The 26,300-nt window shown below is 36.5% G+C and overlaps 1 long non-coding RNA gene across 2 annotated transcripts in view; it reads right to left on the bottom strand.

Moving 5' to 3' along the window:
• Positions 1-7,129: 7,129 nt before the first annotated feature.
• LOC125692183 (uncharacterized) overlaps positions 7,130-26,300 on the bottom strand; it is a 30,311-nt gene continuing 11,140 nt past the window's right edge. Inside the window, exons 3-5 of one of the 2 annotated variants that reach the window (XR_007376508.1) lie at positions 9,245-9,349; positions 9,053-9,112; positions 7,130-7,235 (exon numbers count right to left, since the gene is read on the bottom strand). This is a non-coding gene — a long non-coding RNA (uncharacterized LOC125692183). Of the gene's footprint in view, positions 7,236-9,052; positions 9,113-9,244; positions 9,350-22,973; positions 23,634-26,069; positions 26,127-26,300 lie in introns of those variants that run through there. The other variant, XR_007376507.1, reaches the window with a different exon arrangement.

The following is a 26,300-nucleotide window of genomic DNA, read 5'->3' on the forward strand; positions in this document are numbered from 1 at the left end:
GTAGGGTACAGCCAGTATTTCCTGGGATCCTTGCTGCTCTGCCCTGTGCAGGTGCAGAGAAGGCACTTGAGCTGAAAGTGGGTGAAACGTGGGTGAAAATTGAGCAGGGAAATATGGGGGTGGCAGAAATAAGTCCAAAGGTCATGCAAGTGGAGAGAAGAGAGGGGAAATGTGATGAAAATCTCATTGAGAACTGAGCAGATGAAGGGATGGATGAACGTTAGTAAGAATTTTGGAGCAAAATGTTTCTTGTTAGGAAACACTAATTTGTCAAGCTTGCTATTTTTCTGCAGAAATGACTATTTTCCTATTACAGTTTATTCAGGAAAGGGTTCTCACCTCCTGAGTGGAAATATTGGAAGAAGAAAAAGGCCAGGGGAAAAGGAGGGAAGGGGAAGAGAAAACTATGCTCTGTGCTTCAAATGTTTTCCTAAGCTTCATGAACTCCCCTCAAGGGCCTAATTCAGACTCAGACCTCAGCCTCCCGCTTTCCACAGAAATATCCTTACAGCCAGTGCACTGGCTTCTCCAAGGAGAGTCTTATTTCAAAAGCTTCTATGCAGCAAACTTATAGGCAAACTACTATAACTCTAAAATTTATCATTCTTTAATTAGAAAATGGCAAAATTCAAAATCTCTTTTTTAGTCCATTTCCTCTCCACAATGCCTTATTGTTCAGGTTTTAATGACAGAGACATGCCTTGTTTTCTCAGATTTCCCTCTCCTTATTCAAAGTGCAGGGTAGAGCTGCTCTGGAAATGGATCCAAGCTCTGAAGGCAATTACTGTAGTACCCCTACTTCACCGAATATAGGAATTATCAGAGTAGTAAGATGACAATCACGGAAGATGACAAGAGGTGTTCTCTTGTTGTCAGAGCAATCAAGTTTCACACTCAAGAATGAAGACTTTGCTCAAGATCATTACCTGGGTGTTAGTTCCCTCCTAGGTAGCTGACCACAGGCTGAAGTTCCTGGTCTGTAAAGTACACTGCAAACAGGTATGATTTGTATATAATAAGTATGTATCATATCTTTAAAAGAAATAGAAAACAGTAAAACAAGTTCTGGATGAGGAAGTAAAAGGCTTCTTTGACCTCAAGCTGTCAAACCTTCATAAAAATTTGTTTCTATAAGCAACAGCAGTGCCTGATGATAAAACTTTGCTTACATAGAAGTAAACATACAACAAGGAGAAGTTAGTGTTTTCTCTGATCTTTTGCCTTCTCAAGTTTCTTGGTACATGTACTGCAGATTGCATAGCTGCTTTGTGAAGAAATTGTCCTTCTTCACATTTGGAATTTGAACTCGCATCTGAAACTATCTAAGTACAGAAACTTAGCTCTTTAGACAGTCTGTAAAAAAGGCTTTATCTTCCTATCTCTGCAGGAATTTAGGAATTGGTGGGGTAACATGATGTTTTCTATTCCTGAAAGTGTACATTTTTAAGTTCTTAAGACATTAATTTTCATAATGATGTAAATACATACACAAAATATGAAATATATATATTTAAAAATCTATTTACTTCTGAAATTTCTGAAATTCCAGAACATATACCCATATAAGGAATACTAGTACACAAAAGTGTAAAGCCTAGGTCATTTCATATTTCTAGAGAGGAAATTCCACAGTCTTAATGAAACTTTAGGTTTCATTGAGGCAGCCTTAAGACATAGAAAATGGGTCAGCAGACTGGCATATACTGATTCCAGCCCTCAAGAGAGTATGTGTGTCAAGGATTGGATAGCATCTGAAAATGAGATGTAGGTCTCTAGCTTTAGTGTGTCATATCTCCTCCTCCATATTTTCCCAAAGAGTCTTCAGGAGGCTGAATTGATCCAAAAATTGCCCCAACAGGGATATGGCAGCCACACATCTTGTCAGCAGACACAGCACATGAACAGTTAAAAGGTAGAGGTGTTGCTGGAAATGAAAGCTCAACATTCAACTCCACTCCTCCTGATTTTGTGTAATATTTTTGTGGGAGCCCACATCACCAAGACAGTCAGTGCTTTCCCCTTTTCTTCTGCTGACCCAAGAGTACATCTGAACACAGGTACTACCATGACTTCTTCTTTTTCTTTTTTTTTTTTTTTTTTTTTTTGCATTAATAAGGTAACTTTCAACACAGCAGATTAACCATAACCCAAGAACAATTACTCTACTATCTGCCATGACTGGTAAAACCTGAAGTTGTTATCTCAAGTATTGTTCTAGAAAATCAGCCCTACTAACTCCAAATCCATGCCTATTAACCAGGACTTCCTTAAGTTTTGTCATAAGATACTTCCTTCACATCTGTGTGGTCAGAGGGACCAGAGGCCACTAGTTTACCCTTCTCCATCTGCATCCCATACTGTCACAGCATCTCAGTTAGCCACAAGGAATCCAGAGCCTTGAGGAGAAAAAAATTGGTCCAAAGTAGAAAAAGTGCTTATTCAACCACTACCAATAATGCTGTGCAGAATACATTAGCCAATTTAATGAGGCCACTTCTAAGCACTGCATCCAAAGAGATTAATTTGCAGACCGGTACAAGTGTCCTCAAAATACCACTCAACCACTGCTACCTACCTCATTCTCATGTGCTTCATTCCTTTTTCCTTAACTGTTTACTGAGAAACATTTCAGTCCCCCATAGGTACAGCTTTCCAACTGTTTTCTGCCTTACAGATTAAATACTATATAGCAGCAAGAAAAGACACCACCTTGGTTGGTGAAGGAGACCTGTCTTACACTTTGCTAACCTTACAGCCAGATTTCATGGTCATGGGAAAACAAAACACCCCAAATGGAGCAGTTATTAATTCAATAAATCCAGCTGCTCTCAGCGCTCTGGGCAAAAGGCAAAGTTAAAAGCAGCTGCTCATTGACGACATGTGCGACCTGATCAGGGGAAGGTAGCTGTTTTAGCACATCATACACCACTTTGAAGGCTGACTGCACTCAATTTCTTAGACAATCTACACACCATTTTCAGTTCTGTACCTCTATAATTTATCACAACAATACCTCAAGCATAGAGATGGGGGGGAGGGAAATGAAAGCAATTTACAGTATCAAGATGAAAGAAACTGGATGGCTTGAGAGGACCTACTATGTAAATCATATCCACAGCTTCAAGGAATGTCGCCATAATATTCTGGAATTAATTTTTCCAGCATTCCTGTATAGGTCACACAAAGGTAAATGTAGTTTCCTCCTCCCCCAACCACTATATCTGGAGTTGTTTATCAATACGTTAAAGAGGAAATTGATTCTACCTCCCCTTTTCTACAAGGACAATAAGAACCTTATGTATAAAAACTTCTGATAAAATAGCAGCAATCAGTAAAAAATTAGCATGCAACCTGTCTATCTGTCTTCTCTTCAGATTTTGTAGGCACATCCTTCAAAAATTACTCTTCGTAATTCTCAAGATTAATAAAAGAAAATAATCTTTTCCCACTGGTGGGTCAGATCCCACAAAGTGCATTCCATTCAGATGCATCTCAACAGTTCTGGCTAACTTTAAAAACAACAAATGCATGCAAAAGTGATGTGCTGTCTTCATAAACACTGCTAATAAATTTAATACGAGATTTAAAAATTATTTTCTTAACTTCATTTCAAACACAGAACTATATTTTCAGGTAACTTTGTAACTCACAATCACTAGACACATCTGGTAAGTCAGCAGTGTTCTTCAGGAGGGAAATGGTAATTTACAATTGTGACTATTTGTAGATGCAAATTTTTTTTTTTTTTTTTGGTAGTGATGGTTACCTGATTTCTTTTGCACACAGATGTATTATTCATGTATTCATGTATTCAGCAAGTGCACCATATATCCCAAGGAGAGCCAAAAGCCCACGTGCAAGTCTCTGTACACAGTTTTCCCTCTTCTCTCAATTATCAGTGATATATTTATCTAAGAAGCCTCTGGATTTAACCACATTTATTGTGCACTTCTCAGAACGTCAACTGCAATCTGCCTCTCAGTCTCTCTCCCCCAGGACTTACTTTTAAAGGTATGGGCATGTTAACAGATTCAAACAGCTGCTATGGAAAGAAACCATCATGAATACGTTCCCTTCTTCCCTCTCAATTGTGGATTTCAATCTCAAAACACAATAGGCTGTGCTGCAAGGAGCAGTTGCAGTGCCAGGATTAACTCCAGACACCTCCTGCTCTAACATGCTTGGAGTTGGGGCTTATACCAGTGGAAAGGTGATACAAGAGATATTTATCTCTTGCACTGCACGCTGGTGGGTCCTGACATTTTGGGTCAAGCAAACTTCTAATGAATTGGAAAACTATTTGAAGTTATATTTAGATATTTGCAAATATATTCCACATTTTTCTCCCCTTCCAAGGAATATATTTTTAGATTCAATAAATCACCTTAAAAGACAGTCTCTTCCTAAAACAACACAAACTAAGAATGCTTCATCAGAATATGCAGCAAATTCATAATAAGTGGTTTCATGCAGGAAAAGTAACCTATCTGCATAGAAAGGCAATAGGGGTTTACGTATTAGTTCTTGACTGCATGATCCCCATAATTCCAAGCCTGCCTCAGCTCAAATCCTTGGATAGCTATATGCACAACAGTCCTATACCCACAGAATACCTGAGCATTGTGTTTCTAGTACCATTCCTCACGGATGCACTTGCGTAGACTCCATTGCTGCCTACAAAACACATTTTAGATGCAAGCTATTCAATGTAACATTATTACTACCTCACAGTTTGACTCCTTGCTGAAATCACCCATTCCCTGTTTGACTCCATCCAAGTACAAAAGCTGAAAAATAGTTACAATTTCATTTTTCTCTTCCAGTTCTAATATGTCATTTGGAGTTTTCAGCTCATTTTCCCAGGGCAGAATAATACTGTGAGACCCTGAGAATCTTGCCAACATTTAACTTATAGCCATTGGGCTACAAAAGTATTAGAACTGCTGCATTAGAGAACTGATCATCAGATTCTACTTCAATGAGGCTCTCCTGAAAAGTGAGTGAACTGCAGGATTTAAGGCACACAAAATCACCATCAGGCATTTGCCACTTTACCTTGCTAATGGATATTGATCAATATGCATGCTGGACAGAGAGCACCTTACATTTCTTGTCTAAATGTGTAATTCTGTTCAGAGAACATTTCTGGCCTTCTAAAAATGCCAGCCATTACAACATGCCTCTTTGGTAATTTAAAGCACACAAGTTTAAAGGAATTTGAAAGATTTTTTGTTAAAAAGTAATTGGTAAGAAATTAAGAAATACAATATGGTACCTACCAGATCACCATGCTAAATAATAAAGGTCCTTCCACTGAGTAAGTAGTCCTGTAACAGCACATGACTGAAGGCAGTAACATTATTCATACTAAATTCATTAATTAATTCATTAATTTTACAGAATCACAGAGTTGTAGGAGCTGGAAGGGAACTTTGGAGATCATCCACTCTTCCCCATTCAATCAAAACAGGTTCCTTATGGTAGGTTGCACAGAAAATGTCCAGATAGATTTTGAGTATCTCCAGAGAAGGACATTCCAGAACTTGTCTGGGCAACCTGTTCCAGTGCTCAGTCACCCCCAAAGAAGTTTTCCCTCATGTTCGTATGGAATTTCCTGTGTTCTTGTCTGAGCCTGTCACCCCTTGTCCTGTCACTGGGCAACATTGAAAAAAGCCCCATTTTAAAAACAACAATTAAATTTTGCCTCTGTATTAGCTTACAAAAGCGTATGTGTTTGCACCTCTCTACAGCTAGCTGAAAGGAGGTTATGGTGAGGTGTGGGATGGTCTCTTCTCCCATGTAACTTGAGATAGAACAAGAGAGAATGGCTTCATTTATATCAGAGGAGGTTCAGGTTGGATATTAGGAAAAATTTCTTCCTTGAAAAAGTGGTCAGGAGTTGGAACAGGCTGCCCAGGGAGGAGGTTGATTCCCTAGAGATGCTCAAGAGATAGATAGATGTGGTAGTAAGGGACATGTTTTAGTGGGGAAATATTAGTGGTGGGCAGACAGTTGGACTGAATGATCTTGGAGTCTTTTCCAACCTTGGTGATTCTACGATTCTATCTTGCTCATAACACCATTATGATTTATACAAAATTTTGAAAGGGGACACATTCTTTTGCTAGATATAATAAATAATTTAAAATTATTGATACATTCTTCCTTGCTTTTAGATAGAGAAATACAGAAAATAATTTATCATCCAATTATTCCCTGTAGGTCTATATTATAAGTGACATTTTGAGCCCCCAGTGGATTTAGCCACTTCTTTACAAGAGTAGGTTCTGCTTCAGACTGTGCTAGGCATGGGTGGATTAAATGGGTGAATCAGAGTATCCAGAACACAGGGAACTGGCAGGGCAGGAGCAGGCAGAGCTGCCATCACTGAGAATACAAGGAACTGCACGGGCAGCCTGATTCACCTGTTGGGTTTACAGCACCTGCACTAAATTTGCACCGTCTGTTCTGGTGTGAATGATACCCAGCGACACTTGGATGCTTAGCTCTGAAGAAGGTGGAAGTTTGCTGTGCATATACAAGTATGATTGACACCAAGCCCAGCAGAGCTCAGAAGGGTAGAGAGAGTATCAAAAGTAGAGAGAGAAGAAGCAGCGCTCATGGTAGTCGCTGGGGTAGGATATTTATGGCACTGAATCCAGAACTTCTGTCAAAGAGCTGCAGCCAAGAGAAAAAAAACAGGGTATCACACCCTCCCTAACATAACAGAAACCACTGAAGTGGGCTGAATGTGTCCCTCCAAATGACAAAAGTTGGAAAGGAGGAAAGAAAGGAGACTGGGCTTGTGAGTCAGTTCCTCTGGCCTTTGGGCACCAGGAACTTCACCCTGCAGGGCTCTCGGACTATGGCCACTTGTCCCTATTGCTGGGGCTCACCCAGGGCTGCCAAGTCTGGATGAGCAGGAGCAACAGGGATGAGTGGTATCCAGCAGGCTCTCCTGGGAGGCTATCTCACTGCCCTGCCAGCCTTTCAACTTTCAAGCTGCAAAGCAGAAAGCCAAAAAACAAGCAGATAGCTTTCTGCTGTAATTCTTGTTCCACACTCCTGTAAGTGCTCTTCCACTGACTGGTATTCAGGAGGGAGGGAGATGCATTCCTTTCTTTTTAGTTTATTTTCCCATGTGGTGATTGTAACCGCTCATTTTCCATGTTCTTGGGCTTGGGCCTTTTCCACCTTTCACTATCCTGTATATTTTGGATGTTCCCCATCTTGATCTGGAAAGAATAAAAGTTTTTGTTGCTAGGAAACTTCTCCAGCTCACAATGAGATTCACAGAAGAGATACGTGCATAGTTTGTATTACAATTACAGTCAAATAATCACACTATGAATGTTGTACATGCTGTATTGGGTAGCAGACCTTAAAGGTGGGAAAGCAGCAGTAAATCATTTGTGTGCCCTATGTAGGTCTGAGAGGAAGAATTCCAGCTGCAGTACATTTTGTAATGAGAAAAGTTTTCCTTGTAAGATCAGAACAGAGATTCTGCTTAATCAATTTTATAAAATCGCTAATCAGTGCTCCACACCTCTAATTCAGAATCCAGTTACAGGACAAATTCACATAATTATCACAGGAACATGTTTGTGGGGTGCTCTTCCATAACAACAGCATTTCTAACAAGTACAGTGAGTGGGCTGAAAGGCAATCTTGCTTTTGTTCCTTCGATGTGCCAGCACAGCAGTACAAGGGGAAGGAAGCTCTCATACTCATGCAATCTTTCACTTTTGGTGGATAGATCCTTCTAGGGAAGAGCAAATTAAAACACAGCCACATTCAGTAGCATACATGATACTATCATGAAAAACAATCTGCTTTTTGTATAGATGACAGAATGTTGTAGAAGATCCTGAGAAAATATGTATTAGTGTATATATTTGTATTACATAATTACTGACAAATAGATCCTACTAGCTCAAAACAGCTAATGTGAGCAGCATCATAGCAAATGACAGGGCTTGACTCCTCTAATGCCATTGGTTTAAAGTTGGTGTCTTGTCTGTGTGAGTGTTAAAAAAAATTCTGAAGTGCTTATGTTACGTTTAATGTGATATATTGAATGTCCCTGAAGACATATTCTATAATAGTTTTCTTTAGACTGTTACACTAACTCCTTCCCCCACACACCATTTTTTTCTTTTCTTTTAAATAGCAAATTTCTTTTAAAAAAATAAAATAGAGTGTGTGTGAGACAGAAAGCTTATATTTCAGGGAAGAGCCGAGTGAGAGGCCAGGGAGGCCACATAATTGGGTGTGATGTGTCAGCTTCTCCTGCGACTGTAGGGACTATTCTGTCATCACTTCCGTAGCGAGAAAGCGAGAGGACTGCACAAATCCCTGCATCTCCCGTGACTTAACCAAACACTGTGGTCGCCTCTCAGAGAAAAGTCGGTCAAAAGGTGTGCAGGTGGTTTATGCATTAGCAAAGGAAGCAAGAGGGGTGCATTTTAGAGAGAGGCAGAGAATGAGATAGTGTGACATGAAAAGCAGGGGAGCTTGCCAAAACCAGCACATTCATATTGTTTTCGCCACACAAATTGCAATAAAAATAAAGCAAACTAAAAAATCAACCTAAACTTCACAATCTAAAGATATGCTATCCAAAGGTAGCTATAGCTTACTTTTCAGCTTTAGGTTACTCTGTAAACACAATTCTTCCATTATTTCTCTACTTGTTTTCTCTCCCCTAAAGGGAAAACAGAAAAACCTAACAATGCATCACACTTCACCTACATTCTGAGCAATTTCTGAGTGGGCAGATAAACACAGCTAGTAGAGACACTGCAGCTGCATTCCTCTCTCCCTAAACCTTCCTAACAGTCATCCTGTAGTCCCAGTGGGCAGGATTTATCCCCCCTACCGTAGGTGTTAGAAATATGCTTGTTTGAAGCTGGCCATCTCTTTATTTTCAGAGGAATGAAATAGGCAGATTTACTGAGTGGTTCATCTAAGAAATCTTCGATATCTGTCTTAAAAGGAAAAGTGTACCTTAAAATTTCTATTTTCCCCTGTTTACAAAAGAGTATAGACTTACAGTTCAGATGCAGACATCTTCATATAGGGTGAATACAGACTCACTGTATGAACATGTCGTCTTGCATGACAGAATAAAGCATCAGCATTCAAGGAAGCAAAGGAAAAAAAAGTGAGTTCCTTTATTTCTGTTTGAACAAATTCACATTTCAACCATGACCAGTTTTATAGAAGAAAAGGATTGGATACTGACTGTACTTTGGTTTTACTGTATTCCTCCTTTGCACTTATGCTGCACTCAGTTGAACTGGAGTCTTCCTTGCATGCCATGGTCACAATCCTTTCTGATTCTGGAGCCCTAAATATCAGAGAAAAGAACAAGCACAAAATTGAATTAAATTTCCCAAAATGTCTACTGGAGCACCTTTGTATAAATTTTCTGATTATATCCCGTATAAATTTTATTTGTTCATCTTGGGAAATTGTCCAGCATCAGAAGAAATAGTGTTAATTCATACAATCCCAACTTAATCTGTATTTCAGGCACACAAAGTGCATTCGAATTTGTATCAGACCATGGAATGGAAATGCTGTTTTGCCAGCTTCCCACATACCTAGTAAGTTTGGTCCTGCAGAAGTTCACCCATGCAGTACAAGTTGATTCAGAGCAAGAATTCTACTTGCTAGAGCCTAATACTGATATGATGTATATACACACACTGAAAATCTCCACAGTTTCCAGAAAAACCGTCTTTGTGGTGCCTAACTTAGGATACAAATTTTTAGTCTGTGGACCACTACTATTTTTCACTGGGAGTAACAAGAGGATTTCATGGCATCATTTACTTCTCTGAGTCCTGTCCCTTGTAGACAGAGGAAACTGCACAATAAAAGAGCCCAGAAGGATTTATGAATTCGGAAGTCTGTGCAGGACTAACCAGTAATGAAACAAGACCTACAGGCTTTCTTTTCTTTTCTTTTTTTTTTTTTCTTTTTTTTTTTTTTTTAAAGAAGAAGATATAACAAGTCATAAAAAGGCATTAACATTTTAGGTCTTTGAAATAATAGAAAATAAAGTAAAGGAAGTGATAGAGCACATATATGGACCGGGTCGCATCTCAGACCTGTTTCAAGGCAAAGTAGTCTTCATTGCCTGAAAACCTTTCATGTTAGAGTTGGAAAAAAAGTGTACGCAATAGGTTATCTGAAAATCAGATTAATAATAAATGTATCACATGTAAATTAATTCAGATACTATTAGAAATGACATGAAATGGCACTTACAGCTCAGGATTAAAGCTAGCCTGAATACCCCAAGTGGAATCAAGCAGATTAATTTGGTTTACAATCCTTAATGTTTGTGTATATGTTTTTATTATTAGGATGGGAATCGGGGATGCAAAAACACTGTGTTTGCAGTAATAATCCTTTTATCAGAACCAGAAAGTATGAGAAAACTGTCAATAAAGTTTGCTCTCATGAGAGGAACTCCATCTCCTTTGGTGCAAACAGCATCAAATTACTAAAGCTAAATAGCAGGTACATTAGAAAATGCCATAATGAGCAGAGCCTTTTTATCTTTGCCGTATTTAATAGGGCTGCATTTGAAGAGCATGCAAAAACAGAAACAGATTTTCTTTCTACTCTCTGTGTATTATATATTAGATTATCACTGCCATACGTGAGATCTGTGGAATTTGGGAAAGAGCTTTCTTTATGGGCATGACAATGAATAGGATGAGCTCCAGAAATACTATGCTGCAGGGTACATATTGTGAGACAGGTGTCCCAACCAAAGAAAATTTCTTATTTGACTTTGCTAGTCTGAAACGTACATTAATCTCCTGACAGGGTCACTGCTAAGATCATAGGATTTATTAGTTCAAACATCAAACATTCATAAGTTCAAATATTTTGCATAGAATAAGGCAGAAAATTATTAGCTTCTTATTATATACATAACTGTAAGTGTCCCATTTGTTTTGCTAGTCTGCAGCCACATTGGGACTAAGGAGTTAAAAAACATTACAGCAATAACTTCTTAAAAACTTTACAGATGAGAGACTTCTGATTTTGTGGGAAACAATCCCACTTATAACGAACTGAATCAAATCCTTTGTTTTAAAAGGAATAATGACTGATTTCGTTTGCAAATTGCCGCTAAGTGAATTTCTCTAAGGACCAGAAACATCTTTTCACTTAGCAATTTTCTACTCACACATTCTACAAAATAATGACTTCTTCTCATTTGTATGTTTATTATGACTGGAGTCTGCTCGACTCTTCTTTGTTCATTGTCATCTTGTGCTTAGAAGCCAAACCCACTGTGCAAAGGGACCTGAAGAGGCTATACTTCAACAGTAGTAAATTCAAGCCAACCCAAAAGAAGAAAACTAGGCAAAGACCTTGAATCAAAATTACCAAACATGGCTGGTTGTATTTTCTTTGATTAATTTTCTGTTTTCTATTTTTCATATACAAACACATATACAATACAGTTTCCATGCCACTATCATTTGGAACAGACATTTTTTTCTTAAGTATCAGTACTTTTAAAAGCTTATACCCAATTTTAAAATTATATTTATGTACTTATCTACTAATGTTTATATTGTCCCTCCTCTTGTTTAGACTAGGGATTTACAGATTCTACAGAGTTAATACAGGAAATATTTTTTTAGAAAACATATTCTGGAATAACTCTATTTTTGACAGACTTTAATCCAAAAAACGTATCTGACTGATGAGAATTTGAGGTTGAGTCCAGGTAATACATGAGCAGCAAAATAGCATTCAAAGAACAGAGTTCAATGAATATGTTGAAATTACGACTAGTTTTTTAACTGAAGCTATTAAGCAGCAAATAAAAAAGATACTGATGATTAAGAGGTTCAGGGAGAACTCAAATCTATTAAACAACACCCTTGAAGAAATAAGGATTTTCAGTTTTGACAAATCAAACTCCAAAGTAAGTTACTATTTTTATTGATGCAACAGCCAAATAAAATCATAACCAAGCTGATGTACTGCCCCAACTCAACCCAATAGTTAAGTGTGATCCTGCAGCTTAGAAGATATCCCATCCCAAAGATCTGGGGTAGAAGTATAACTCTGAGCAAAATGAGTAGAGAATACAAAGCAAGCAGAATGCAGGTTGACTAGCCTTTTTAATTAAATGTGTCTATGTGCTCTGAGCAGAAGTACAAATGGATCTCATAGTGGGGTAAATTAGATGGAAATGCCTTTATTATAAAATAAAAAATACGTGGTGCTCACCAACACTTCTAGGATAATCTGTTGCAGAAAAAGACAGAGGGCCATGTCATTGAGAAAAGACCAGTTTGAAATAGGAAAACAGATTTTAAAAGAAATCCAGCTTTCATAATGGAAAGCATTTTTCAGTGAATTCCCACAGGAATCTACAGTTCAAATGTCTCATAAATGATACTGAAAAGGAATAAATTTTGAGATGATAAGGGGGGTTTACACCATAAAAATTTATCACAAAAGTCATAGATAAAGCTGGTTTGATTTCAGAAAGATCTCATGATGATGTGGTTGGGGAGTGGGGGAGGGAGAGGCAGAAAAAGAAAAAGTGCAGTATCAATATGAAGAAAAATACAGGGAATTTGACTCAAGTAATGACAAACACTAAAATGCATTCAGGAAAGGACACGTGGACACACTGTAGACAGTAATGTCTTTGTATGGAAAAAAAGAAAAAGAACAAATTCAAAATTGTCATGTGCATAAGAGAGGATAAAAGACAAACAAATAAACAAACAAAGGCTATTATGTCAGTGTAAATCATTAGTGTAGTAGCCCCTTCTTGAACACTGGATAATGCTTTGACCTCAAGAATACAACAGACTTCAACAGATAGAAAGATGGCTCAGAATGGCCAACAATGAGCAGAGGTGCACAAGCTTTCTGTAGGTAAAGTAATTAATTAGGCTGGGACCTCTGATGCAGAAAAGAGAGCCAGGTGAGAGAGAATTTGTTCCCTGCTTCAAGTTCTCAAGTTAAAATTTCCACTGTGTTTCACAGTTGAACTAGGGAATATAAAATCAAATAGTTATGCAGCCAGTTTAAAATGAGCACTTTGACACAAGTTCCTTTTTTAATTATTATTCCAGAGAATTCATAATTAAACTAATTTATTAAAGTAACCATTTGATACATTTTTCAAGAAATATAAGTAAGAATTAAAATGCAACTAGGCAAGTGTAAGGAAAAGAAGGTTATGGGCAGTAAAATGTAACAGTATGGTAAAACCCATAAAAAGAAATCCCTGAAACTCAGGTCACTGGAAGATGGTAAGTATTCACTGTTGAACTTGCTCTTCTTTATGGTGAACTTATTCACCATAAACAAGCTAACGGACAAATGAGCTCTCCTTTAGTAAGATTCAACATGGCTACTCAAGTTCCTACCAGAAAACACCAAGGAAACAAGATTATTCTTGGAAGAACAAGGTAAGAGAAAACATTGACAGAAACATTTATCTTTGCTAGAAATAAATACATTTCATGCACTTCCACCTCAGTCAAGTGGAAAAACAGAGAGAACAGGACAGGAAAATCCACTTCAAGTTGTACCATACTTGTACTTGCTCCCTGTAACTGAACACCTTTGTGAGAATTCACAGGCAAGAATAGTAGCTCTTATTTTATGAAAGTAATTTGAAAATCCTTTGAGAGTATCATTTTGTTCAGAGTACTTGAGTTTTTTAATCCAAGTTAGACAACTTGTAAGTTTCATGAATGTTCAGTACACAGTCTTAAACACAAGTAAAATTCCTTCTTCCCTGAAACTGAAAATCTCTGCTGGGTTACAAGAATAGATTAGCTGTGACAAATCCATATTGGTTTCATGGTTGTCCTTAGGTACCTACATCTTTCTTAATTGTCCATGGTCAGTAAATTACTATGCTGTCTGAGAAGAGAAATTCTAGCATTTATTTATGTACTATTTTAAAAAACTAATAAAAATATCAAATATTAATACAGTTGTTTGATGCATGCTGAGCAAGAAAGAATTATTTTATTCTTGAGCCACCTTTTCTAATATGCTAATGGAAGTTACAGAAGATCATAATTTTACTTTAAAAACCCAATAATCCTGGAAAATTACAGAAATCAACCAAGGCTTTTTCCATTGACGTATGGCTTCCAGACCTCAGAGGCTGAACATGGAAGCAATCTGTTCGCCCTGTAGCAATACTCAGCCTGATTCATCAGAAACCCTTTTCCTATTCCCCGTGCTTCCTAGGATCATCACCACTCAAAAAGACTGACAGTGTTTGGTCATCATTCAGCATTGAAGCTGCTTTAAAGTGATAAATGTCACATTTTTACCAGTTACTTCAGTTCCTCTTTGAGTAAAATCCCCTATCTCTTGTGACTATTTGTGATTTGATGTTTAAATTATTTCTTTATTTATATTTTCAGATTTTTAGTTACAGTATTTCTTTTTTTAGACAACAAACAAACAAACTGCTTATTTAAAAACAATCCCAAGCTAGTCAAAGAACAGAAAACTACTGACATCGGTATTGTGGTATTTGACATCACAAAATGTCTCATAAGACTCTCTCTTTTTTTCCCCAACACTTAATATGCTATTTCTTTTTTATTTCATGGAGCTTTTGATTTTCTAAGTTTTTTACAATTTTTACTTTTCTATTTTCTTTTTCTACAGAAGGCACCATTATTGTTTACTTTCCTCATATATTAATAGAGATGTTTTATATATTCTAGGGCTGAGAGAATCAACTGTCTATCAGTCTACCCTCCATAAAGTAGAAGGGGCCAAGAATATCTCATTCCGAGATCTTTCACTTAATTTTCGTCCTAACTTGTCCTCATTAAGGAAAACTATGCCTCTGCTTCTCTCCAAGGGATGCTTCTTCTGCAGCAACAAGAGGCTTTATTGATTTATTTTGTTTTATTTTGCATGCATTCTGTTGCATATTGATATTTTCAGAGTCAGGATGTGCACAAGCAATACAACTGTTACATTCTTATTGTCTCCTTGAGCCAAAGGAATATATTTTGTCTTCCCTGTTTTTTATAATGGAATACAACAGACATTGTGTCATGTCATATCAGAGATATCTGCCCTTGTAGAGATCTACCAAATAAGGAACTTTCTTCCTCAAATACATTAGTTACAGGCTGATACATTCAAAAGCTTGAAGATTTAAATCCCTGTCCTGAAATCTCCTTTTACATAAGTCTGGGAACAGTTTAGTGCCATGCATTTCCATGAAACATTATTTTAGAAACTCTAGGATGCAGGAGGAGATAACATAGCATCTACAATATATAATGTGCTATTGGAAACAATGAAACACTTTTGTGTGATTCTCTAAATGATTACTTCTTGCATTAGGAACAAGATTTTTTAATGTTATTCCTTCTTCTAACACATCATCAAATGTAAACACTGCCTGAAGCCCCTTTCAAGGAAAAATAATGTAATTCTGATAGTAGTTAAAAAAGAAGGTGTTGAGTTAAGAGTAAAGAGGTTTAAAAACAGGAATGAGTTTTACTGAGATATACTTTATTAAAAATACAGAAATGAACTTTAAAGAATTTTAATTATTCACAGAGAAGATTCTAGCTCAAGTGTGTATTAACGTACTTCCCCCATTATTAGCTTTTGCATTCCATTAATTACTTTCTTAACTATTTCCTCACCTGCATGAAGGAAGGCTGTTTCCAATTTTCTAGTGAGGGCAAAAGAGTTCTGCACAAATATATCTCTGCAGAATAAGTATATACAATTTATTATATATAGATAGATAGATGTAAAAAATCGGAGGGAAGAAATGTCTTTACCTTATTTTCCATTTGGCCTGAAACAACAATACAGACTAGACCATGCAATTAAATTATCTGTTGAGACCAAACATTTCCTGTACCATTTTTCAAGAAATGACCTGTCTTTCACCCTCTTCTCTTCCTCTTTCAGCAGTGTTACTTCCAGTAAGCAGCAATTTGCTTTCAAGTATCTATATTTACAAAGTTACCTCGTGTATTGTCATCTGAGCTGACACTATAATGTCTATACCCATAAACAGGGAGAAATCTGAAGTGTCAAGTACCTCCTGTGAGTATTTGCTTGTAGTATTTGCAAATACATCCATATCCCTTTCTTAGTGCTGCTTTTTCTGCATTCTAAAAACATTTGTTTAGATTTGCTTGCTTACAATGGTTTTCCTGAAAACTGTGCAACCTCACTGACAAACTATAGCTAGAAGCATTGTGCTAACATGAATAAATATTTTTATATACTTTATAATGTCACGTATGAGATACATTTAAATGTACATGAAAATAAGTACAAATAAATATATGAAGTATTATAATACATTATGTACATTATATGGTTTACAACTATCTAAAATAGTGCCATAAACTACTACAATGATAATACAATAAATATTATATAACAATACAATAAATATTCTCTTTTACATTTTGGATTGGGTGATTTTTTAATTGTGTACCAATACAACTGCACTGTACAACAGCCTGTAGACACCAAACCTTTCTAAGGGGCAACACAATGAAATATGTTTAGCAGTGCTGGGAAGCAATCATCGAGCAAATCACTATGTATAGCAGTCACCATCTATTTTCCATGAAGCACACGGCAAAGCATGTTAATGTAAAGCACAGATATTGCACAACAGTGTAGTGTTACAGTGTGCAGCGAGAGACCAACAGCCTGTCCCTGAGCCACGGCAGCCTGAAACCGTGCACAAGTGCTTACAGCTGCAGTGACATGGTGCTAAGCATGTTTAAAGACTAGTCCCAGTCGAGCGGCATCTTATCCAACCAGAAACAATCCCACAATCCAGCTCTTTTTAAGTGATCATCCTTGTATCATAACAGATTAAGGTTGCAGCTACTTTGGATTATGGTTAATCTAACCTTTATCCATTCACATCTTCACCTGAAACTTGCAAGGACCAAGAGTCAATTGCCAGGGCATAATTCACAATGACACTGATCTTTCCTTCCTCACTCTAATTATCTGGATTAAGAATAACACTTTTGAGTAATTATTTTCACATTGGATAAACATTAAGCTTTCCTGGATTTATCTGAGCTTTTTCTTAACATGAAATAGATCCAAGCAGGCTTATAAGAACATAACTGACAGCAGTGACAGCTTAATCAAGGAAACCCTAAACAACTAAAACAATAGGAGATGTTTGTTTCACACTGTTTTGAATAATAGAGAACCAGAAACTTGATAACCCACTGACAAACTATTTACTCAAAGACTGTAGAAAAGCCACAGCCGGGCAGATCAATTACACTGACTTGTATCGTCTTAATAAAGATGCAAAATTTTCTCTGGCACGACACCAGCTCAGAAGTGAACAGGATGACTTTACCAGTTATAGAAAATGGAAACATGCATGAAGTTGCTGATTCATAGAACTGGTATCACAGAGAAAAGAAAAACAAATCATACTACCAGCTTGCTAAAATTATAATTTAAATGAATCAGACACCAGCTGCATCACTCCTGATGACTGTTTCTGAAGAAACTGCACTGTCCATCACAGGCTACACAGGCTCCCCAAAATTGCTATCACAAGCAGGCTAGAAAAATCTTCCAACCTTGTCTTTGAAACTAAGATCATATACAATTACACACTAAAATCACATCACAGAACCCAATTACACTTTGGCTTTGCAGATCCACAGATAACCTCTTAAAGAGCAAACTCCCTTACTGTGTCGACCCCTGACCTCAAGCTCTTTTTCCAATCTTCAGCAGCACCACATGTTTGTTTCCCAGAGTGAACCAAGACTTGGAGCTGCAAGGTTTTGGAGGGGTAGCAAGTGCTCCAGTTATCATAACTTTAAGGTTAAAGGAGCACGCTGCTAACATCTCATTCGTAAACTTTAATGCATTCCTTATACTGGTATTTAATTTAGTTTGAACATTATTTATGAAGGAGTTTTCAGTAAGTATTTTTCCATTTGTTGAAGGCTTTTAATAATTTATAAGTAATAATTTTATTTGGCTCTTAAAGGGCTTTAAAATATTATGTGACAATTGAATACTTTAACAGGCACTGGAAGCTGAATTACAAACAAAGAAATGTATTTACATCTTAATTTTAGGAATTATTTTAGAAATTGATCAAATAAGGAGCACAGAAAATTTTGTTTAATAACTTGTCTTCCCCGAGGCTTCACAACAGTAATCACATCATTGGGACTTTTTCTTCTTAGAAGTAGCAATAACAAATAGTAAAAGCAAGATTTCTTAATGGTTTACGGTTTCTATGATTTCTACACCATGCCAAGACAGCAGGAGCTACACCAAAACATTATTAGTTGGCTTCCCCCTCTCCCCCTCCCCCCCCCCCCCCAAAAAAAAGCAGACAACAGAACATCACAATTTTTTGTGCATATAAATAGTTATCTTAATGAGATATGAGCAGCATCCACCCATACACTGCTGAGTACTGACATGCAATTACCTGCAAGTTACTGACAAGTTACCTTGTTGACAGGCAAGGAATTGTACACTTCAGATAACTTACTGTTCCCAGCTACACATATATACTGAGACCATCCATGTTTCTCTGATATTTTAAGCCCTTGTAATCAAAAACATTGACATTTGTCTCAGTTGTTCAATATGCTTTCTGCTTGCTGAGCATAACTCACCTGACAAACTGTTCTTCTAGCTACTGCAACTTCCCCTGCAATGACTTCTCCAGGCAACATTTCCACTATGCTAACTTAAATAAATGACAGAGGAATTGTGTAGGTTGGCCAGCTCCTTTTCTTTCCAAAAAGACACAGCCTATTTCTTATTGACTGACAGATTACCATGACAAGCCATTTGGCACTGAAATCATATCTCCTTATTTCTCCTCCTTTTTTTTGGCTTAAATTCAGTATCTCTAAATTGTTCATTCAACTACTTTGACTGGATAGCAAAAATTATGTCTAAAGAATAGAACTTAATGAAGCAGGATGGATTCAACGAAGTTAAAACTATCCAAGAACAGAGGAGAATGCAGCTATCTCCTGGTGTACTGCTTATTAAACTTCATAGTACTACTGTATTAACCTACAGTAAAAAGTAAAAAATCTTTGCAACAAAGAATACCAATTCTAAACCAGAAAACTGACACAGAATGAATGAGATTGAAAGGAATCTTGTGGAAGTCCTCTTAACCAAACAAATAGATAATTTATTGGAGGACTGTCAAACTGTATCTTTTTATTTAAGGCCTATTTCAAACCAGATTGCCTTTTAGGAATCTATTGTCTCCAGGAACTGGCATTTATTTCTACCCTGCCTAAATCTTTTCTTTAAACTACATCTAAACTGTCTTATATGAAAGCTGATTTTGGAATGTTTTGCTTTCATACCATTTTATCTTCTAACCAGCCTTGCTAAATTATTACAAATGTGTGTTCCTCACCCTTTTCTTGTTAGTATCATAAGATAATCCAAAAGCATGCACTGACTAAAAAGAAAATTAGGGAGATACTCTAAAATTAGGATAATGTAAACGCAGATACAAAGGGATGACTGCATATAGAGGATAATTGTTCAAGTGATGATTTTGTGTAATGAACCAATTGCAGATAATCTGACAGGAAAAAAAGAACTCTGCCAACATTAAAACAAAAACAAACAAAAAAACAAACAAATCAGTAATAACAACAACAACAACAAAAACCAACAGAAAAGCTGAAAGAAAGGTGATGGAGGATTTCAGATGAAAAAATTTCAGATGAGAGTGTTTTATTCTAAGTCTTTGGTGGATATGTAAAGAGCTAGGTTCTATAATAGATTAGATACTAGAATACATAAGTATAGATGAAGAACACATTGAGAAGTCTCTCCCACCAGGGATACTGGAAAATAGATTAAATAAATGTCTGCCAAGTATAGTGTTGTTACAGTTGATTCTAGTCTGGATCAGAAAAGAAAGTACATGTCCTCTTTTAGTCCTTTTTTTTTTTTTTTTTTTAAGATTGCAGTCTGATTCTATTGAGAATGGAACACTGAATGCCCCTACATGTGCAGTGAAAAATGTTTTTGACCAAAACAATTCTTCCTATTGTTTTTTTTTTGTTTGTTTGTTTTGTTTGTTTGTTTTAATTATTATTATTATTTTTTTGTATTTGGGTATTTTCCCAAATACTGTCTGTCTTTTCCATAGCCCATTACAGGCTATATTTTTCAGTGGATTGGTTACATTTTGATGAAGACAGATGCAATTTCTAATTAAAATATTTATCCTGCTTTTTTTTTCCATGTCATATTCTCCAAATCCGATTTCTACTTCTTTTTTTTTTTTTTTTTTCCATTGTAGACTAATCTGTTTCACTTCATACAAAGGAAAGAACTTCTAATGAAGATAAGATGCATGCAAACTTTTTAAGAAACAATTACATGCAAGCTTGGCCAATGAATACTGTACGTTCAATTCAAATCTTTCATTCAATTATCCTATAGGGAAAACTGAATCAAAATTGCACTTTTGCTACACAAAAACAATTATGGAATTGCTAGGTTTCCTTGAAGATGCCTACATTTTGCCCAAAAGTCAACAAGCCGTTCTATGGCCAAATGTTTTTTATAATCAACAGTACATTCATTGAGGGAATACTGTTATCTTTTCTTGCATTTATAGAAAATCTCTCAATACTATGTAGGAAAAAATTTATTTTCTCTTGCTCCTTCTTCCATACAGATATTCAATTGGAATAATAAAGAATTGTCTGATCCATTAATACTAAATCAAATGTTATAAAACAAAAACCTAGCTAGAAGGAGTGATCTCTGCCAATACCTTCAAGATCTCCTAGACAAAGAAATTCCTTAAGTGTAATGCGTACAAAAGACATTCTTCTATTGTCGATGGAGAAAGTACACTTTGGTTTTTAAAAATATCTTAGTGTAAATTACAGATAAATTTACTTTTAGGTGCATAAATTTGCTATGTTGAATTCTAATAGAAATCTCCACTAAATAAGGGAGAAAGGGTGTATTTTTTACTCCTAGGATTGGCTTAATACTTTTCCATAAGACTTCTCTCTCCAGTTTTATTGTTATAAAAGTTTCTAGGAAGGAAGTACAGCATGAAGATTGAGCCTCACAGCACTCCAGAATGTATTATGTTCCTCATTCGTCAGAATAAAAGAAAATACTTTTCTGTACTTACGAGGAAGCTGGGCAAAGTGAAGCTTTAAGTAAAAATCTACTCAAGTTAAACACTCCTTGATGAACAGAACTGCCTTCAGGGAAACACTGAAAATGTTGTTAACTGATTTCCAGTGGAGAAAATTGATGAGAACTCAGAGAGGATGAAGGTATGGGCCATCCTCAGTTCAATCACCACAGTTCCCACTCATCCAAGAGCTTCAGAAAAAGATTTTTTTGTGGGGACCAGCTAAGACATTCATAAGATTTTCTGGCTTTTTGGGTTGCTTTTTTTTATTTTATTTTATTTTTTATTCCTTGGTGTTTTTTGGTTTTCTGGCTGATTGGCTTTGAGCTTTTTAATTTGTCTGGTTGCTTGCTTGCTTTGTGTGCATTACAGTTGTTGGTTGTTTTTTGTTTGTTTTTTTTTTTCCCTAACGTAGAAGACAAATGCTCAAAAATTCTTGCTCTTAGAATGAATTAATTTCTACAAGAGCACATTTCTTTTTTCAAATTCAATGGCAGAAGATATGCTGGCATGCACCAACTTCTTTCTTTCATGTAAGCAGAAGACAATGCATTACTCTTTCTAAAAACACCACATAACCTTGGATGATAAGAAATAAAGACAAGACTCATATTTCTTAAGGACAGACACAATCTTTCATTTTAGAGTAGCAGCAAAGATGATAAAGAGATTCAAACACAAACCTGTACTGACTGTACTTACATTTGAGTCATTTATACTGGCACTTTCCTAGTTCCAAGAGGCATTGAACTTTCTTATCCCTGATCCTAACTGACAAAAGAAAAGTTTTTCCATCAAGGCTACTGCCTTTATTATATGAACTTATTTGGGCAAGCTGGGCAAGCTTTTTCAATGAAAATACCACATACAGCACCTATAGGAGGAATAATTTCAGCTTGTATTTAGAAATGACAGTTGCTTATACCTTCACATCATCACCAAGTCACCCACAGGTGCAGAGAGCTCTGACTTTACAGCCAAGAGGATTTCAGATGCTAGATTTAGATTTAAAATAACATATGATAATCCAGAAACGAAAATTAAGTGTCATTTATTCCTTTGTATAAAAAGAAACACCTATCACTAAGGGGAAGACATCATTGCTGGAGGGATTTTTTTGTTTCACTTATTCTAACCTGCTATTCAATTGCTATTTCAGATAGCAATGTGAGTGACACGCAGTGACATCTATCAATGGAAGTTTCTCCATTCAAATCTAGCCCAATATCTTTAAGGTTTAACATACGGTTTAAAACAGGCTGACTTAAGAAATTTCTTGTCTCTTAAGCGTTTTACCTTCAAAAAGCTTTTTGGAAAACATTTTGTACTTATCTACCTAATCTTTCAGCTTCAGCTGCCATTGGTATATTATACCAACATGACTCAATCTCTCTCAGATTTTACCTCAGGAAGTTGTAAAACCATGATCTTGTTTCAGTTATTAGGAATTCCAAATTGAAAATTAATCATCTCAGACTTTTAAGAAGTTGAAGCTATCATGAAAATAAATTTGAAATCAACCTTTTTTCATGTCCACCTGCCATCTTTATAAAAGTCAAAACCATATGTGCTTCCTCTTTGAAGTCCAGCCTTGCCCCCTAATGATAGCCCTCACATTCCACAATATTGTTCTCTGAGCTCGAACCTTCTTTCAGCGAACAGGGGGAAAAAAAAGAAAAAAAAAATTCAACAGCAGCATGACAAATGCTTGTGCAGATGTTTAATGCTGATGTAACAAATGGCTATAGTCTATGAAGTTACAAGTACAAAATAATGTCAACAAGTTGCAATGATAAAATAGCCCATGAAATATTCCAATATATGTTCAACATTCAGAGCAATTTCTGGTTTGAATTACCAATCACTTTTTTCCAGGTCAAAATGATTCTCCTTACAGAGGAGCCATTGTTTATGCCCTCGTTTTTTTTTTAAACTTATGTCACAGCCTTCACATTGGTAATTCTGATTAATGGACTCTGATTCCCTTATTTTCTGCAAGGCTTCAGACTTTGTTACGAAAATGAAAGCACTTGTACTGCCTTAAGGACTAAAGGTCTGAGTTGTGCAGAATGAAGTTGTCACTGCTATAACACTTCAGGTAAGTCAGGTCTTTGAAAAGCATCAAAAGTGTGCAGTTGCTTCTCTGCTATTCTGCCTTTGAGAAATGCATAACATGCAGAGCTAGGTCAGATAAAACAAGGCAATTCTGGTTTCAACAAAGACTTTAAAACAGTTCAGTTTTCCTTTTTTCCCTACAATAAAAATTGAAATTCCTTGGTTTTTCTTTTTAACATATAAAACAGATGGTCAGGAAAATCAAATGACTAGTTGCTTTCATTTGTCATTTACAACATGCCAAGCTGAGCACAGAATCCTAGAATTCCCATATCCTTCATTACAATCCAGTCATTCAAACCTGAAAAGGAGGGGAGGGGAGAAAAAAAGAAAAAAAGAAAAACAAGTGAATGAAATTGAAGCACAATGGTTTGACCCTGCAGGTGGCTAGAAAATCAGTCCTGAATGAAAAATGTGTACATCCCCCTACGGTTGGGTTGGAAAAATCTAATTTGTCTCACACAAATTTTAATCTAGTTTATTCAAACATATGCAACATCTATCTGTGCAACACCACAGCTGATCCAAACCACACAGAAATTACTTTGTTTTTCATTGAGAAGCTTGCACAGAGTCTACTAAAGTGACTTTGTTATATTCAACAAAATAAGAGCATGCTGGTTTGCAGTTAAGTCATACGAAGAGAATATATGACATTAAATTAAAGCTTTTGCATGATGCATTATTTTGTGGAGCCCATACCATCTATATACAAAATTAAAGCAGAATGGCAAAACAAGAAAACTGTGGAAGGTTTCATTTCAAGCAAAATAAAAACTAGTGTTCAGATGCTCTACTGTCATGTCGGTTTCTTGCTTGTGATTTTGTTTTCTTTCTATTCTCTTATTTTTTTTCTTCTAACACAATCCAATCCACAGCTTTTCCATTTAATCAAAATAAAAAGAATCTTTAAATGCATTAGACAATGCATTAGCTAAGTGCCTAATAGTTTTCCAATTTTAATTCAGATTTTTTGGGAATCCTAGAGAATCAGTTTATAATTGAAAGAAGGCTCAATGTTCTTCTAAGGAAAGTTTAGAAAATACATTCTCGCTTTTGTGGATCTCACTGGTTGAACACTACAACAGCCTTACAGACAGGACTTCCTATAGTTGGTGGGGAAATCAACAGATGCAGCTTTGACAGCATTCTCCTTCAAAACAGTCTGCTTATTTGCATGTGTAAATCTCTATGGCCACCATATTCATATGAAGGTCCATTTGTTCTTTCAACTGATACCTATCTAAAAAAGGGGAAAAAACTACTTTTGTACCTCTCTGATTCTGCACTATGTTTGCCGAAAAGGAGCAAGCATGTGGCTGGTGTCAGAAAATGGCGTTTCGATAAGACCAACTGCATATTCAAGGCTGGTAGATCAACCTCCAAATTAAGTAATGGGCTCACGGTGGCAAGCCCACCGTGTATGTATTATAGAATCCTAGAATCACTAGGGCTGGAATAGACCACTAAGATTATCTAGTCCAAACCATCACCAGCATGCTCACTGAACCTTGTCCCTTAGTGCCACATATCCACATCTCTTGAAAAACTCCAAGGATGGTAATTCTACCACCTCTTTGGGCAGCCTGTGCTAATACCTCACCACTCTTTCTGAGAAGAAATTTTTTGTAATATCCAAAGTGATTAACAGACAAAGAGCTCAAACTTCTTCAGAACAGGGGTGAGTTGAATTTTAGCTTGGGAAAATGAAATCTGTATGCTCAGGGAAGAGAACAAGCTACAGATTGAACTGGATCTTCAAAAATACTAAGCCACCAGCACAGCATTTAACCTGGGGCCTTGTTTTCTGTGGTGTCCAAAATTCTCTAGTCCTATTTCTGAGACACTGATGGTCAGCTTTGAAAGGAGAATAGCACACGATATAAAAAGCAAACAAGCTCTGACAAACATCTAATTTCCCAAATTACTGAGCTCAAATTGGCCACGGCTGGAGTCATCAACTCCAGAAACCATATGCAAAGCAGATCTCCATCAGTGGAGATTTATCAGCAACACTACTGTAAATAATCTTCTCTGAGAATCTTTACTCTCCAGATTTGGCTTGCAGACCAGTCTTGCAAGTCATCCATGGCAATTTCATTTTCTTCCAGATTAAACTTCAGCCAGTAAGATCTTACTGATAAAATGATCTCATCCAGCACTGGGATAAAGGTGCAAAAGCTAAAGAAAAAAGGAATATCTACAGAGTGGATAGTTTCACAGCCTGCAATATGTCTACCAAATGAGAAAGTAACAATATAAGAGATGTTTGCCTCTTATGGATAAAAGTATTAAGACCCATAAGATAAAGCAAGCATTCTGCAGTCACAGGGGTACATTAGCTTTACATATAGGCCCATAACATGACAAGAAAATGTTCACTTGCATAACATCAGTTGCTGCCAACTCCCCTTACTAGTCACACTTAAGGCTGCCTTGGTGTGCATCACACTGCAGAGGTTTAAAAAACTTAAGAGGAGTGATTAAGAAAAAACAGCCTGGGTACAGTCAATGAGTATGCACAGGGATGATATATATTAAAAACAAACAAAAAAACCCTCCATGTTTAAAAAGAAGACACTTTCTGCATTTTTAAGATTTACGCACATCTGTGACACTTAATAGAAATAGAATAGGAAAGCAGACTGAGAAAATCCAGTTCCAAGGGTAAAAAGAAAGGAAATATCTGTTTTGCCCAAGTATAAGATGAAAATAGCTGCTGACCATCTGTACATACCTTAGAGAGTGATTGTCACAATTCTCCAAGTGAGGACTTCTCAGTGAGGCTACAGACCTGTTTCCAAGTGTCACAACTGATGATTAGTCTTTGTAGTTTAATTCACCTTTAAATCACCTTCTTATTTAGTCACCTTTTATTTGTCCAAACACCTCAAACTATAATTTGAGTTAGATTGAAGCATAAGGCATTAGCCACTAGCAAAATCTTAACTAGAAATAAGTTAATACA

Source organism: Lagopus muta, chromosome 4 (genome assembly GCF_023343835.1).
Source record: "Lagopus muta isolate bLagMut1 chromosome 4, bLagMut1 primary, whole genome shotgun sequence".
Taxonomy (NCBI): Eukaryota; Metazoa; Chordata; class Aves; order Galliformes; family Phasianidae; genus Lagopus; species Lagopus muta.